This window comes from Felis catus, chromosome B3 (assembly GCF_018350175.1).
Source record: "Felis catus isolate Fca126 chromosome B3, F.catus_Fca126_mat1.0, whole genome shotgun sequence".
In the NCBI taxonomy this organism is placed as follows: domain Eukaryota; kingdom Metazoa; phylum Chordata; class Mammalia; order Carnivora; family Felidae; genus Felis; species Felis catus.
Window position 1 is genome coordinate 87,593,130 of NC_058373.1, and position 15,697 is coordinate 87,608,826.

At 35.9% G+C, this 15,697-nt stretch overlaps 1 long non-coding RNA gene across 4 annotated transcripts in view; it reads right to left on the bottom strand.

The window, feature by feature from the left end:
- LOC123386055 overlaps positions 1-15,697 on the bottom strand; it is a 308,079-nt gene that overhangs the window by 66,462 nt on the left and 225,920 nt on the right. For 2 of the 4 annotated variants that reach the window (XR_006599548.1, XR_006599547.1), the window contains exon 4: positions 6,310-6,418. This is a non-coding gene — a long non-coding RNA (uncharacterized LOC123386055). Of the gene's footprint in view, positions 1-5,706; positions 6,419-15,697 lie in introns of those variants that run through there. The other 2 variants (XR_006599546.1, XR_006599545.1) reach the window with 1 other exon arrangement.

A 15,697-nucleotide genomic window follows, 5' to 3' on the forward strand; every position in this document is an offset into this window, starting at 1 on the left:
TCCCTCTCTCTCTGCCCCTCCCTCACATGCTCTGTCTCTCTCTGTCCCAAAAATAAATAAAAACGTTGAAAAAAAAATTTTTTTTTAAAATGTTATTGTCGTTATGTTCAATAGTAGAAATAACTCTGATCAAAGCTACATACACATTTGAGGAAAGGATTCTCGTAACACAAATTGGACTCTTCATGTCACAATTGCAGAAAGATTTTACTCTGTCAAACAGTTTTACTTTAGTACAACTGAAACCACTGGGATAAAGAAATCTGCAAATAACTCTCAACAATAGCCAAATTGTGGAAAAAGCCTAAATGTCCATCAACTGATGAATGGAAAAAGAAATTGTGGTTTACATACATAATGAAATACTACGTGGCAATGAGAAAGAATGAAATATGGCCCTTTGTAGCAACGTGGATGGAACCAGAGAGTGTGATGCTAAGTGAAATAAGCCATACAGAGAAAGACAGATACCATATGTTTTCACTCTTATGTGGATCCTGAGAAATTTAACAGAAACCCATGGGGGAGGGGAAGGAAAAAAAAAAATGAGGTTAGAGTGGGAGAGAGCCAAAGCATAAGAGACTCTTAAAAACTGAGAACAAACTGAGGGTTGATGGGGGGGTGGGAGGGAGGGAAGGGTAAGTGATGGGCATTGAAGAGGGCATCTTTTGGGATGAGCACTGGGTGTTGTATGGAAACCAATTTGACAATAAATTTCATATATTAAAAAAAATAAATAAACATTAAAAAAAAAAGAAATCTGCAAACAATATCACTTCCTCCTATTGAGCTCAGGAGTGTTCCATGCTCCCTGATGAGCGGAGACAGGAATCTCTCCTTCTGTCCTGTCCAGGACTCCCACAGTATCTGTGTAGAAATAACAGTTCTAGGAAAGCAAAAAAAGAATACTCATCTACCTACTTGGGCAGAATATCCACTAAGGAGGCCAATAAGGTAGATGCACGACTTGGGAAATATAAAATCATCCCTAGTAAATTTTTTATAGGTTGTTTTCATTCGGAATTACCGGTTTCAGTTGCCATAATGAAACACATTTGCTTTTAGCATACTTTTCCTCCTATTCCAGATCTGTTACTGGTCATGAATCTACATGGTCTCATAAAATTTCAAATCTGGAAAGAAACTTAGAGAATTTCTGGTTTGGCCTATTTATATTATAGATGATGAAACTATTGCATGAAGAGATTAAATGGTTAAATTAATGGCTAAACCATTAAATCAATGGTGGCCATTACACTTATTAGAAATGGAGGAAATTGAAGCACATGAAGATTGATTTTAGCCAAGGTACAAAAGGATAAAATGCTTTGCCAGTTATTAATATACAGAATTACTGACTCAGTCATTGTTCCAACTACAGAATAAAACTCTATTCCTAACTACCAAAGCAAGCAATTTAATAAAAAATAAACTATGCCAAAATGGTTATGGTCACTTTGTTTACCCTCAACCACCATAGGATGCCAGGTAATATCAGCATGCTAATTAATCCTGTCCATCTGGCTAATGTAGTCTTTATAATTTATAATCCAAAGCCTTTGGACACAAAGACCTATTAACATGCTAATACACCTTCTTACTATTCTAGCTGCTTTTCAATTAGTAATTATCTGTAGAGTGAGCCAATGAGAGGCAACTTTTCCAAGTGATTAGTACCTTGGAAATCATAGTCAGGCTGGTTGCTGATTAACATTCTTCATTCTGGCAGTTAGCATTTCTCACTCTAGCAAATTATTCTAGTGGGTTCAGTTGGTGGCTTGGGGCCATGGAAATTCAAGCCTATTCAATGGTCAATGACTATTTTGAGAAAATATAATTATGACATATGGATATGAGAACTTAATTCACTTGACAAAATGTTATATCAAAATATTTGTTTCAGTTCTAAAAGACATTATGGAAATAATTGCAGAAATTTGAATTAAAATGTTTATTAAATGATATTACTGAATTACTATTAATCATCTTAGGTGTGACAATGGCATTATGGTATATAAGATGGATGCTGAAGTTATTTAGGGGTGAAGTGTCATAATGTCTGCAATGTGTATCCACACAGTTGAGCAACAGAGATGGATGACAGATAGACACATTGATAGATAACAGCAATTTTGGCAAAGTGTTTTAAAAAATACAAATGTATATTTCCAGAAAACTACCTACATGCTCAAAACACCATATTTACTAGTATTTGAATTGTACCACTCCTATTTGTCTTTTTCTCTCTTTCTCCCTAAATTGTTAAGAATTGCAGTTTAAAATGAACAAGTGAAAAAACATTGTAAAAATATTTTAATGCCTTCTCTATCTTGGTACAAATATCTGTTGGAAATAGAGATATTTAAATTTTGTTAATGTTTATTTATTTTCGAGAGAGAGAGAGCACAAGGAGAGGGACAGAGCGAGAGGGAGACACAGAATCCAAAGCAGGCTCCAGGCTCTGGGCTGTCAGCACAGAGCCCAACTCGAGGATCAAACTCAACGAGCCATGAGATCATGACCTGAGCTGAAGCTGGCACTTAACTGACTGAGTCACCCAGGGGTCCCCTGGAAATAGAGATATTTAAAGTTACTATGAGAACTGTGTTCCCACAATCAAGGCGCACACATTCTGGAAATGCAGTCCCAGTCTTCTGCTACCTTAAAAATGCCCATTGGTGTAGATAAAAATGGCTTTGAGCCTACATCTACAGGTAGCCAACTTAGTCACTTCTATGACCTCTTAAGATTTTACTTCAGAATCACCCTCATCTTTACGTGGTGTCAGTTAGTCAAGGTCAGATAACAACATGCTTAAAAATGTGGCTTCATATAGATATAAACATAGCTAACTTCACACTCTTAAAATTCATTTTAAAATCAACATAATTAACTGGTTTTAATATGGTGCTCAAACTAATAATAGAAGTGAATATATCTGCCATAAAAATTAAAACTGTGGACCATTAGACAAGTATGCAAAAAAAGTCAAACCCCACAATTCCAAAAGAAAGAATCATAAGCAATTACTATCAAATTCATCAAGATTTCATCTAAATTTTTTTGGTGTTATTAAAGACTTAATCCTAACCAAAAGCAACCACTGACTAATGATTAGAGTAGTAAACATTCATGGAAACATCAGAACACTATAACTGACATTTCCATATGTATATAAATCCCCCTAACAACTTGCTCTTGATAAGACAACTGTGAAGCCTTATTAGAGCAATACAATGTTGTGGCTGTTCTGGAAACAGCCCATCTTCATTTAATAGCAAATTAAGCAGGCTTTTCAGAGGACTAAATGCCAATAAATAAAATGTAAAATGTCACATTATATATTCACTCACATATGTGATGACACTGACTTTTTCCCCCTTTTTTTTTTTTGTTAAGGAAAACGAATTACAAGTATGTAGTAAAAGATTGAGAAATTGTTCTATATTAAAGCATTAGATTTAACAATAATGCAAAGCATTCTGTAATTGCCTCCATAAAGTCAGAAATTTCACGTTTCATCAAGGATAAACTCCAAAACCTTCACTACAGCAAGATGTTGGTTCATATAATGCTGAAAACAGTAATACAGACATAGCCTTGTTTTATTGCATTTTTCTTTAAAGTGAAGATTTTTACAAACTAGTTTGTAACAACTTGTATGGAGCAAGTCAATTGGTGCCATATTTATTTAATGTTTATTTTTGAGAGAGAGCGAGAGAGAGAGAGATCATGAGCGGGGGTGGGGGGGGATGGTGCAGAGAGAGAGGGAGACACAGAATTGGAGGCAGGCTCCAGGCTCTGAGCAGTCAGCACAGAGCCTGATGCAGGGCTAGAACCCATGAACTGTGAGATCATGAACTGGGCTGAAGTCGGACGCTTAAGCGACTGAGCCACCCAGGAGCCCCCATCGGTGCCATTTTCACAACACCATTTGCTCATTTCATGTCTCTGTGTCATGTTTGGGTAATTCTCACAATATTTCAAGCTTTTTCATTATTGTTATGTTTATTATGGTGATCTGTGATCAGTGATCTTTGACATCACTATTATAATTATTTTGGGGCACCATGAACTGTGCCCATATAAGATGGAAAATTAATCAATAAATGTTGTGTGTGTTTTAACTGCTCCACCAACCATCTATTCCCCCATCTCGTTCCCTCTCCTCAGGCCTCTCTATTCCCTAAAACACAACAATTCTGAAACTAGGCCAATTAATAACCCTACAATGGCCACTAAATTTTTTGAAATGGAATCTACTCCTGGTGAAGATGCTGTGACGATTGTGGAAATGACAACAGAGGATTTAGAATATGACATAAACTTAGTTGACAAAGCAGTGGTAGGGTTTGAGAGAATTAACCCTAGTTTTGAAAGAAGTTTCACTTTGGGTAAAATGCTATCTAACAGCCTCACAAGCTACATAGAAATTGGTGTGGGGGTCCGGGGTGGCTCAGTTGGTTAAGTGTCTGACTTCGGCTCAGGTCATGATCTCACATTTCGTGGGTTGGAGCCCCATGTCGGGCTCTGTGCCGACAGCTCAGAGCCTGGAGCCTGCTTCAGATTCTGAGTCTCCCTCTCTGTCTGCCCTTCCCCCCCCCCCTTACACTCTGTCTCATTCTCTCTCTCAAAAATAAATAAACATAAACAAAAATCATTTGTGAAAGCAAGAGTCAGTCAACGCAGCAGATTTTAGTACTGTCTTATTTTAAGAAATTGTCACAGCCATCCCAACCTCCAGCAACAACCACCCTGATCAGTCAGCAGCCACCAACACTGAGGCAAAATCCTGCACCAGCAAAAAGACTGACACTAACCAACAGCTCAGATTCAGCATGTTTTATCAATAAGTATTTCTTAACTAAGGTATGTACACTGTTCTTTTAGACATAATGCTGTTATACACTTAATAGACTACAATATGGTACAAACATAGCTCTATAGGCACTAGGAAACTAAAAACTCCATTTGACTCAATTGCAATATTTGCTTTATTGCAGTTGTCTGGAATTGAACCCACAGTATCTCTGAGGTAGGCCTGTATACACACACACATACATACACACACTAGCCATTTTAACCTGATTCACATGTTCCCTTCATTTTAAATAGAAACAACACCTCTCCCCCCAAAATAGACTCTGGTTGATAGGCAAGTCAAAATCTGCAATTCCAACAATGGTATGTCAACATGCGATCTTAGTAAATATTTTTGTGAAAAAAAAAAGAAAACACACACACACACACACACACACACACACACACACACACACACACAACCAGTCTATGAAGGTCCTAACCCAAACCACACCTGACCTAATAAAATAATCTTTGAATCAAATAAGAAAGATGTGATAAATATGTTTTTTCTTTCATATTCATGCAAATCTGCATTTCTGAGAAAATTCTGCTTCTATATAGAACTTTATGACATCTTTTAGTGTAGGAAATGAGCTAGAAAAGAACAAGAATAACCACAATGGAGAGAGAAATATGTGAAAAAACTAGAAACAGAGAAGTACAAAATGGGTGAAGTCATAAGAATTTTGACTCAGTAATTTTTGACATTTAATCCCTCCCTTCCCCCGCCCCCTGTTTCTTTTCCCAGAGAGTGATATTCTGACAGACCAAATGATTGCAAAGATCCAAGATCCATTTGCTTGGATAGCATCTTTATCTCCTGAATTTTCTAAATGCTTTTTTTTTTTTTTTGCCTCTCCTTGCTAAAGTCTTCTTTAAAACAAAAGCAATCTTCTGAGTTTATGATGAAATCTCTCAGTATTAAATGCTAATTTATTACATGGTTATAAAATTGCAATACCATCAACCCTAGCAATAATGAATCCCTATGGTCTCTGGTTTCACGAGGAACCTGACATATCATTGGGAAAAAAATGAAGTAACATAATCAAATGTCATTGTTAATGATATTCAATTATTCCACCTGTGACCTAAGCTATTATAACTATCGCCTTATAATTGCAACGCATCCATTGGGAAAGCCAACTTCAAACATTATCATAACTTAAAGGTCACTTGGAAAGTATGCAATTATAACAAAATTTTGTGATAGTTATGAAAATGAATTCTTTTTCTATACCTGGTCCCAGATGATATTTGTTCTTTAAAGAATAAACCATAGAATATGAGTTAAACTTATTGTATTTACAGTGTGTTTCTATCCCTCACACATTTTTGAAAAGAAAATCAAGGACAAATTTTCCTTACATAATTTATTCCCCAGCAATATTTTTTCTTCTCAAAACAGTAGTTGCCATTGGTGACTCTCTCTGTCATGGGACTCACCATGATTTTGTAGAGAGGAAATCAGTTTCCTTCCCCGCTTCTGACTCTGCGTCTTGCCCACTCTGTCCTTTGAACTTAGTGGTTCAGTGTTCTCAGGTCTCCTGTTTGCCTCCAATAAAAAGGGAAGAGAGAGCAATGAGTCAGAAAACAGTGCCCCTTTTTTTATTAACCTAAACAAAATAAAATGTCCTGGCTTTCTTTATTATCCTAAAGCCAAGCTGGAAGTATAAAAAAAATGAAACTTGGAAATAAACTCTACCGTTTGACTTTACTTAGATCTTCCTAATAGCTGTCATTTCTTAAGCTTTTTACATGCCACGCACTGCTAGGTGCTTTATACCCATCTCATTTAGGTCATCTGCTTCATTCTTTCTCTTGATTTGATTTTCAGATGCAAAAAATGTTCAGTTAAAGTTGGCTTACATTGAGGAATTGATAAGAAAGACAGAAATATCAGGCTACCCATAACAAAACTACTTTGCCAACAATTATTGTATGACTCCAAGTGACTGGTACTTCACATTGGGGTAAGAATTCAAAAGCAGAATGGATGGGAATCACAGGGTTAGAGGATGCCCAGGAGTCCCTGAACCTCCCCTGAGTCCCAAATTAGGGCACAGAATAAGGAGGAGAACTCTTCCTATGCTAATAAGGCTACAACTAGCCTAAAACAAACTTGCCCATCAGTAACAGGTGGTGAGTTATGGAACCCAAATGGGAGATTAGAACAACAAGCAAACTGAAGATGTGGAGAAGTGGCAACAGACAGGAGTGGACAAACTTGCCCTGAGTACAGAATGCCAAGGCCTGCTGCAGCTTTTTCTCTGGTTCTTCCAAACAATTTGACTGTTTTCCCCAATGAATTAACTGACCTTAGCCACTGTTTCATTACACAGACAATGAGAAAGTGGCCATCAGAATGAGATAGGAATTTTGGCATGTAAGTTTCCAGAAAAGAAGCACTGATTCTTCTTCTTTTTTTTTTTTTAACCCTTTCCTTAAGAAAGAGTAAAAGTAACATATATCAACAAGGATAAATCTTAAAAACATAATGTTGATGACACAAGTAAGTATGTAGGCCCTTTTTGAACAATCAAAACACAGGCAAAGGAATTTTATATGCTGTTTATAAAGGCATATTTGTGGATGTAAACATGCTAAAATACACTGGAATTACATCTTTTTTTATCCTCAAACATTAACTTTCTTATAGACAATGTTTATGTAACAAAACAATTACTCAAATTTAGCCAACTCAGTGCTGGGACTACAGCCAGGGAAAGAGGTAAGTAATCAGTCAAGTTGGTCATCAGACATTACTTAAAGAAACAATAAACACTTTTCTTTTGTATGTCTTCTAATAGAATTAGACCATTATTATCTTTTTAAGTTTATTTATCTATTTTGAGAGAGAGAGTGTGTGTGAGCAAGGAGAAGGTCAAAGGGGGAGAGAGAGAAAGAGAGAGAGAGAAAATTCCAAGCAAGCTCTGCACTGTCAGCACAGAGCCTGACACAGGGCTCAATCTCACGAAACATGAGATCATAACCTGAGTGAGCCAAAAGCAGAGTTGGCCACTTAGTTGGCTGAGCCACCCAGGCACCCCAAGTCCGTTACTATCTTATTCTTTTTCCAGCTTTATCATCTTCCTTTACCCCCATCTATGAATAATCACAGAATTAAAACTATCACAGGATTAGGGAAAAATCAGACCAGCTTCCAGGTAAAAGTAATGGCCTTTATTCTTTTAACCCCTTTCTTATAGTTTGGCTAAATCAGACAGATGGACATTGTCCTGTTTTAGGTGATTTTAATTTTGCAATGAGTGGTAGCAGCTACCATTGGGACATAAACTAATTTTGACACTTTTTCCCTATTATCTATAACTAAAATTCTAATTTAAACCTAATTAAAAGTAGTATTGAAAGTTGTTAAATCAAATTTCAACTGATCTTCAGAATAAAATACCTATAAAACATTATTTCATAGATTGCTCTAAAGAAATGAGAAAAGTGTTTAATATCTTTGGTAGGCCAAGGCTCTGTCTAAATGCACAAAGAAACCAGTATTTCTTGACTTTCTGAAAAGAGGTCTTTTTCGTCTTAATGTGTTGGGATGAAGGTGAATTTCCAATTCCCCTGAACGAGTTAATCAAAACATACAGATTGTTCTAAGCATGTAGACACAGCCTGAATCCAGTATCCATTATGTGATAGAGAAGTTTCTACATTTGTTAAACTGTTCTGCCATAATGTCCTCATCCTTCCCAGAGCATCTCAGTGTCATCATGATCCATCAAAGAAAATACAGTGACTACATAAATGAAGCAGCCATTTAGGTGAACTATTTCAGAGAACAATGCCTTGAGGAAAGAACCATTTGCATTATACACGACCTTACACTCAGTTCTCTCCCTGGACCACAAAGGGAAGATGGATATCCTTTGGTCAGATGAACAGTTTATGAGGTTTTGTACTATATAAAAAGACATCTTCAGGGCCTTGTGTATGTACATTGTAAAACCTTGAGATATTTTATGTTACAACATACATATTTAATGTGATAATAAAAAAGCTTATTTGTTTCAAAGTCTCTTTTACCCTTGCTTGTATAACCAAACAGCTTGACGCTATTGGCTAAATTTTCACAATTTTGATTATTCATGGCTGTGGTGGGAACATGCCCAACTTCCATAGATATATAAATCAGATGTGAGCAGCAAATAACACATTCAGGGTGAGTAATATGACATCCATATGGAAGCACAGTGTCAGAGACTGAAGAAACTATGTGTTTTAAGGCCTAGCAGGTTTCTTTAGTTCCTTGTTTCTACAATAAGAAACCATTCTTTTTTTTATTCCCAAAATGGTTAAACTAAAAGCCAAAAACTATGCAGTCCATTAAACATGACATAAAAAAGCATGGGACCCTTTTAATAAAAGATAGAAAGTCTTAAACTAGTAAGGTGAATTAATAAAAAGTTTAGAAATCAGATCTCCAAATGGAAATTCACTTGCATGACACCAAACGGCATTTTACTACACAACCAATGTCGGCTACTTAAGACTCGTTAAGTTTATCTTCATGACATCTGTTACAGCAAAGTTATTAGTCAGCAGAAACTACTCTGTAAATAGCATTCTAGTCTTCATGTGAGGATGTTCTAGAGAAATGAAAGCTATTGATGAATCTAACTGGCTCCTAAAGATTGCAGTGTAAATACTGGGTTGAATATCAAGTAGCACATTTATGACAAACAAATTTACAACAAAGAAGTAAACTTACACATCAGTCTTGCTTAGTTTTATCTGAAAGGTAGCCCAAATTGATGCCTAAAAACAAGTGTTACTGAGTTACAATGTTGGCTCACTTAAGATATTTTATGTTATCAGAAAAGTTAAGTTTTAAGTGTTTTTTTTTTACACTGTTAGGAAAATAATTGCTCCAGATATCATTAGGGAAACTGGCTTAATCAAAATATTTATGCACTTTGATCTTAGGCTATCTCCATAGCCCAAAAGATATGAGGATTTGAATCAAGTTTGGTAATTGCTAGTCTAATCCACACAGCAGTCAAAATTTATAACTCAAACCCTTAAGCTAATTTTTACTACATTAATTATATAAAGATAACAAATACAGTTCTACTCACTTTACTGTGGGAAACACAGTTTTATTTTGTGTCCTTGATCTAGTTCTTTTATGTATGCAATTCAAATACATCAAATTTTTATGTTCTATAAGCATTTTCTAGAAAAAAAATTAGCTTATATACAATTGCATGTCACAGTAGTGTCTGCTGGTTGATCTAAGTCAGACTTTTGTTGTTGCTTTGATTTTTTAAGGTCAGATTTTTTAAGTGAAGCTCACCTTTACCTTTTATAGATAATCATTAAATAATGTCATCAGAGTACAAGAACTTTCCAATTAAAATAAAGAAACATTATACTAATTACCCATTAGTGATCAAATTTAAGTCCAGTGTCTTTTGTGGTCTAACATTGTGGCCCTGCACATCACAGAATGATGGAAATGACTATTTTCTCCTAAAAATATCCCTTACTCAGGCACCTGGGTGGTTCAGTTGGTTAAGCATCCAACTTCGGCTGAGGTCACGATGTAAAGTTCATGAGTTTGAGCCCCACATCGGGCTCTCTGCTGTCAGTGCAGAGCCCACTTCAGATCCTCTGTCTCCCTCTCTCTCTGTCCTTCCACCACTCTCTCTATATATATCAAAAATAAACATTTTAAATAAATAAATAATAAAAAATTAAAATATCCTGTTTCAAAATTTAAATCCAAGTTGTTCAACATATAGTGTAATGATGATTTCTGGAATAGACGTTAGTGATACATAACACCTATAACACCCAGTGCTCATCCCAATAAGTGTCCTCCTTAGTGCCCATCACCCGTTTAGCCCATCCCCATCCCCCCACCCACTCAATACCCTGCCAGCAACCATCAGTTTGTTCTCTGTATTTAAGAGTCTCTTATGTTTTGTGTGTGTCTCTCTCTCTGTTTTTATCTTATTTTTGCTTCCTTTCCCCTATGTTCATCTGTTTTGTTTCTTAAATTCCACATGAGTGAAATCATATATTTGTCTTTGAGTTATTTCGCATAGCATAATACACTCTAGTTCCATCCATGTTGTTGCAAAAATCTTTCAATTGTTTTTTTTCAGTTTATTTATTTGTAAAAATATCCTTTCCTCTAAGTTGAGTGTCACTTCATTCCATGTACAAAGGATCTCTTTTTAACTGTATTTTTAAAATTTACATTCTTCTCTGATAACCAAAAGGCCTTGCAGGAAATAATTTCATATTTCAGTAATGCAGTAATTGTTTCATATATCTTCTTTTTTCATTGTAGTTGTTTCAGAAAGATTCCAATGAGTAATTTCATTTTTAAAAAAATGGAAAGATAACCAAGGAGGTGCAAGACCTGTACTCTGAAAACTATAAAATATTGATGAAACAAACTGAAGACAACACAAATGGAAAGATGTTTCATGCATGTGGATTGGGAGAACAAATATTGTTAAAATGTGCAAACACCCAAAGTGATCTACAGATTTAATGCAATCCCTTTTAAGATACCAACAGCATTTTTCAAGAACTGGAAAAAAACAATCCTAAGATTTGTATGGAACAACCAAAGATCCAAAATAGCCAGGGGAACCTCAAAAAGAAGAACAAAACTGGAGGTATCACAATCCCAGACTTCAAGACATACTACAAAGCTGCAGTAACCAAAACAGTATGATACCGGCACAAAAATAGACACATAGATCAACAGAACAGAATAGAAAACCCAGAAATAAACTCACAATTATATAGTCAATTAATCTATGACAAAATTGGTAGGAATATGCAATGGAAAAGACAGTCTCTACAATAAATGATGTTGGGAAAACTGGACAGCTACAGACAAAACAATGAAACTGGACCACTTTCTTACACCATACACAAAAATAAACTCAAAATGGATTAAAGACTTAAATGTGACACAGGAAACCATCAAAATCCTAAAGGAGAACACAGGCAGAAATGTCTCTGACATCAGCCGTAGCAATATTTTTCTAAGTATGTCTCCTGAGGCAAGGGAAACAAAAGCAAAAATAAACTATTGGGACTTTATTTTAGCACACTAAAAGACAACCTACTGAATGGGAGAAGATATTTGCAAATGACATAGCCCAAAAAGGGTTAGTATCCAAAATATATAAAGAACTTAAACAACTCAACTCACCCCCAACACACACACAGAAATAAATAATTAAAAACTTTTGCAGAAGACATAGGCATTTCTCCAAAGAAGACAAATAGATAGCCAACAGACAAATGAAAAAACTGCTCAACACCACAAATCAGGAGGGAACTGCAAATCAAAACTACAATGAGATATCATCTCACACCTGTCAGAATGGCTAAAATTAAAACCTCATGAAGCAACAAGTGTTGAGGATGTAGGAAAAAAGGAAACCTCATGCACTGTTGGTGGGAATGCAAACTAGCACAACCACTGTGGACAACACTATGGAGGCTCCTCAAAAAATAAAAAATACAATTATCATATGATCCAGTAATTCCACTACTAGGTATTTACACAAGGAGTATGAAAACCCTAATTCAAAAAGATATGCACCCCTTTGTTTACTGCAGCATTATTTACAATAGTCAAATTATGGAAGCAGTACAAGTGTCCGTGAAAAAATGAATGGATAAAGAAGATGTGATACACAGACAATGGAATATCACTCAGCCATGAAAAAGAATGAAGTCCTGCCATTTGCAAAAACATGGATGGATCTAGAGGGTATAAGGCTAAGTGAAATAAGTCAATCATAGAAAGACAAATACCATATGATTTCACTTATATGTGGAATTTTAGAAACTAAACAAATGAACAAAGAAAAACAAAGGCAAACAAAAAAAAACAGACTCAACTATAGACAACAAACTTATGGTTACCATAGGGCAGGTAGATAGGGGTATAGGTGGAATAGATGAAGGCGATTAAGAGTGTACCTATTGTGATGAGCACTGAGCAATGTACACAATTGTTGAATCCATATATTGTACACCTGAAATTGGTAGAACACTATATGTTAATTGTACTGGAATTTTAAAAATGGAAATAAGTATTTAATTATGTTGTTCATAGGAGAAGAGATGGAAGAATAAAATTTCAAATATTGTATTATAGCTTGTGTCAAGGAGCCACAGAGCTCCTCCATTCTCTAGAAATGTTTTCTCACAGTCATTAGTAAGCAAGCACTGTGGCCAAACCAAGTGAATCACAGAAACTTGCCTTGAAGGTCCTGGTACAAGGTGGTATTATTTCATTTGCCCTATAAATGCCTCTTGAGAAAGTGACAATCGACCTAAAAGACATGGCAAGGATAATAGAAAATATGTTCTCTATCTGGGAACCTCTTTATTTTTAGAGGTTCTGATCTGCCACACCAAGGCGTGTACAATAAATACTTATTCAAGGTGGTTGTGACATTAAGATGGAGGCTGAGAATAATGCCCAATAAACTAAGGTACTTTGCTATCGCAATTGATTTTTTAAATATATATTTCAACACTTAAGACATTAGAAAATACTCCATTCTGCTAGATGTTCCGCATCTATTTCACACACAATTATTCTACCTACTTCATAAGCAATTATTAAGTACACTTCTGTAGGGAGTGGAAGATCAGAATTTAGTATGGAAAAGAATATGAAAACATATGTGATAATTTAATGTGATAAAATCCATATGTTACCTCTATAGGAATGCAGAAAAAGAAATATATAAATTTCAAAGAAATTATTGCATTTGAGCTCTGTATTTAAAACTAAGTAAAAGTCGCTGACAGAAGGAAATGGCAAAGGAGGGGCAGAGGAAGAGAGAGAAAAAAATAATTTGTGGAAGCATACAGATAAGAAGAAAATACAATCGCTTCCAGCAAGAAGTTAGGTGTTGACTGGAGCAAAAGGCACATATAAGGTAGCATGTCTTCATTGTGCCCACAAATTCAGGGTATACTTATCCAGTTTCTTTTTCTAAGATATTATGGAAACCACTGCTGGGAAGAAATGAATGAAACTAGGAAAATTAGAAATGGTGCTAATGTTCTTTTGGAAGTGAAGGCTCCAGAGCTATTCACTAAATGTAAAAGTGACCCAAAACCTCTAGTATGAGACATCCCCTGCCAGGAAAGGAGATAAACCCTGTTTCATGGCATTTAACACTCTATTAGGAGAAAGAAGAGAGCCTGAGCATTCTAAGAATGCTGAGTTTTCTCCCTTCCTTGCCATCCCCTCAGATGACAGAAAGGGATGATATATCATACCTTTCACTATGTCTGGAGAGGAAAAAAGAAATAAATGCTTTCAAGATATTCTGGGAAAAGGATCAAGTCACTTGTACCTTATCAGAGTAAACAGACTGTCTAGTCAGAGCACCAAGCTTGAGAAAGGTAAAAAGAAATGGCATGGATACTATGCAAACTTCTTACAGCAAGGAACAGGAATGCAAAATCCAAAGAAAGAAACCAAGATATAAGAAAAGCATAATTCAAAGAATAGAAGAAAAATAGGACAGTTGTTTCACACATAAAGCAAAAATATCAATAAAAAAGTACCCAAACACTAGTTGATAAAACAGATGAAAAGAGATAATTAAATTTGAAACAAGTAACAGGGTACACACTGCTGAAAATCATATTAGTTAACATAGAAAAAGGCATAAGATAATCACAGTGAAGTCTAAGAGAAAAAACTATAAAACTATTAGGCAAAATCTAATAGAAATGGAGTAGAAAAATGAACCAACACAAGGATAATGTGTCAAAATTGAACTCAGCACATAAAGCAGAAGATGCATCCAAAGGTTAGATTAGAACATTTCCTAGAAATGGGGAAACAACTGAGTCCACAGAACAAAAAGAACACACTGTGTTCCAGGAAATTTTAAAACAAAACATGCCACTCTAAAACAAATTCAGTTAAGGTTTGAACTTCAAGAGAAAAACCCCTTCACCATCAGGCAAACAAAAGGTGGGGTGGGGTGGATCATCTTCACAGGGGAAAAGATGTCAGGTTGCTGCTGGAATATTAAATGCCAGAAGACAAGGAAGTACTGTGTATAAGTTCAGTAAGAGAGTGTAACATAAAAATATACATTATAAAATAATATTTTATAAATTTTAAAAATATAACTCAAATAATGCAGTAGCCATGAGCATGTCTTTAAAAGTTTGCCACACAGGGACACCTGGGTGGCTCAGTCGGTTAAGCATCCGTCCTTGATTTCAGCTCACGTCACGATCGCATGGTTCATGGGATTGAGTCCCACCTCAGGCTCTGTGCTGACAGCATGAAGCCAGCTTGCGATTCTCTCTCTCCCTTGCTCTCCGCCCCTCCCCCCACTCGTGCTATCTCTCTTCCTTTCAAAATAAATAAACATTAAAAAAAAAAGTTTGCCACACAGTGAAATCTAGCCAATTAGAAGATGGATAGATATAAAGATCTTTGGAATAAAGAAGCTGTAATAAAGAGACTGGTAGTGTGACTGAATCAACTTAAATATAAAACCAATACTAAACAACTATGGGAATTATAATCATTATCTCTGTTCCATGCAAAAACTGCAATATAAAAAACAAAACTCAGAAGGGAGGGGAAGGAGTAATAAAGACTATTAGAATACTAATTGTTTCATCTTTCAAAGCAGGAAATTAAAGTACAAAGTTTCTGGGGCGCCTGGGTGGCTCAGTCGGTTGAGCGTCGGACTTCAGCTCAGGTCATGATCTCACAGTTTGTGAGTTCCAGCCCCGCATTGGGCTCTGTGCTGACAGCTCAGGGCCTGAAGCCTGCTTCGGATTCTGTGTCTCC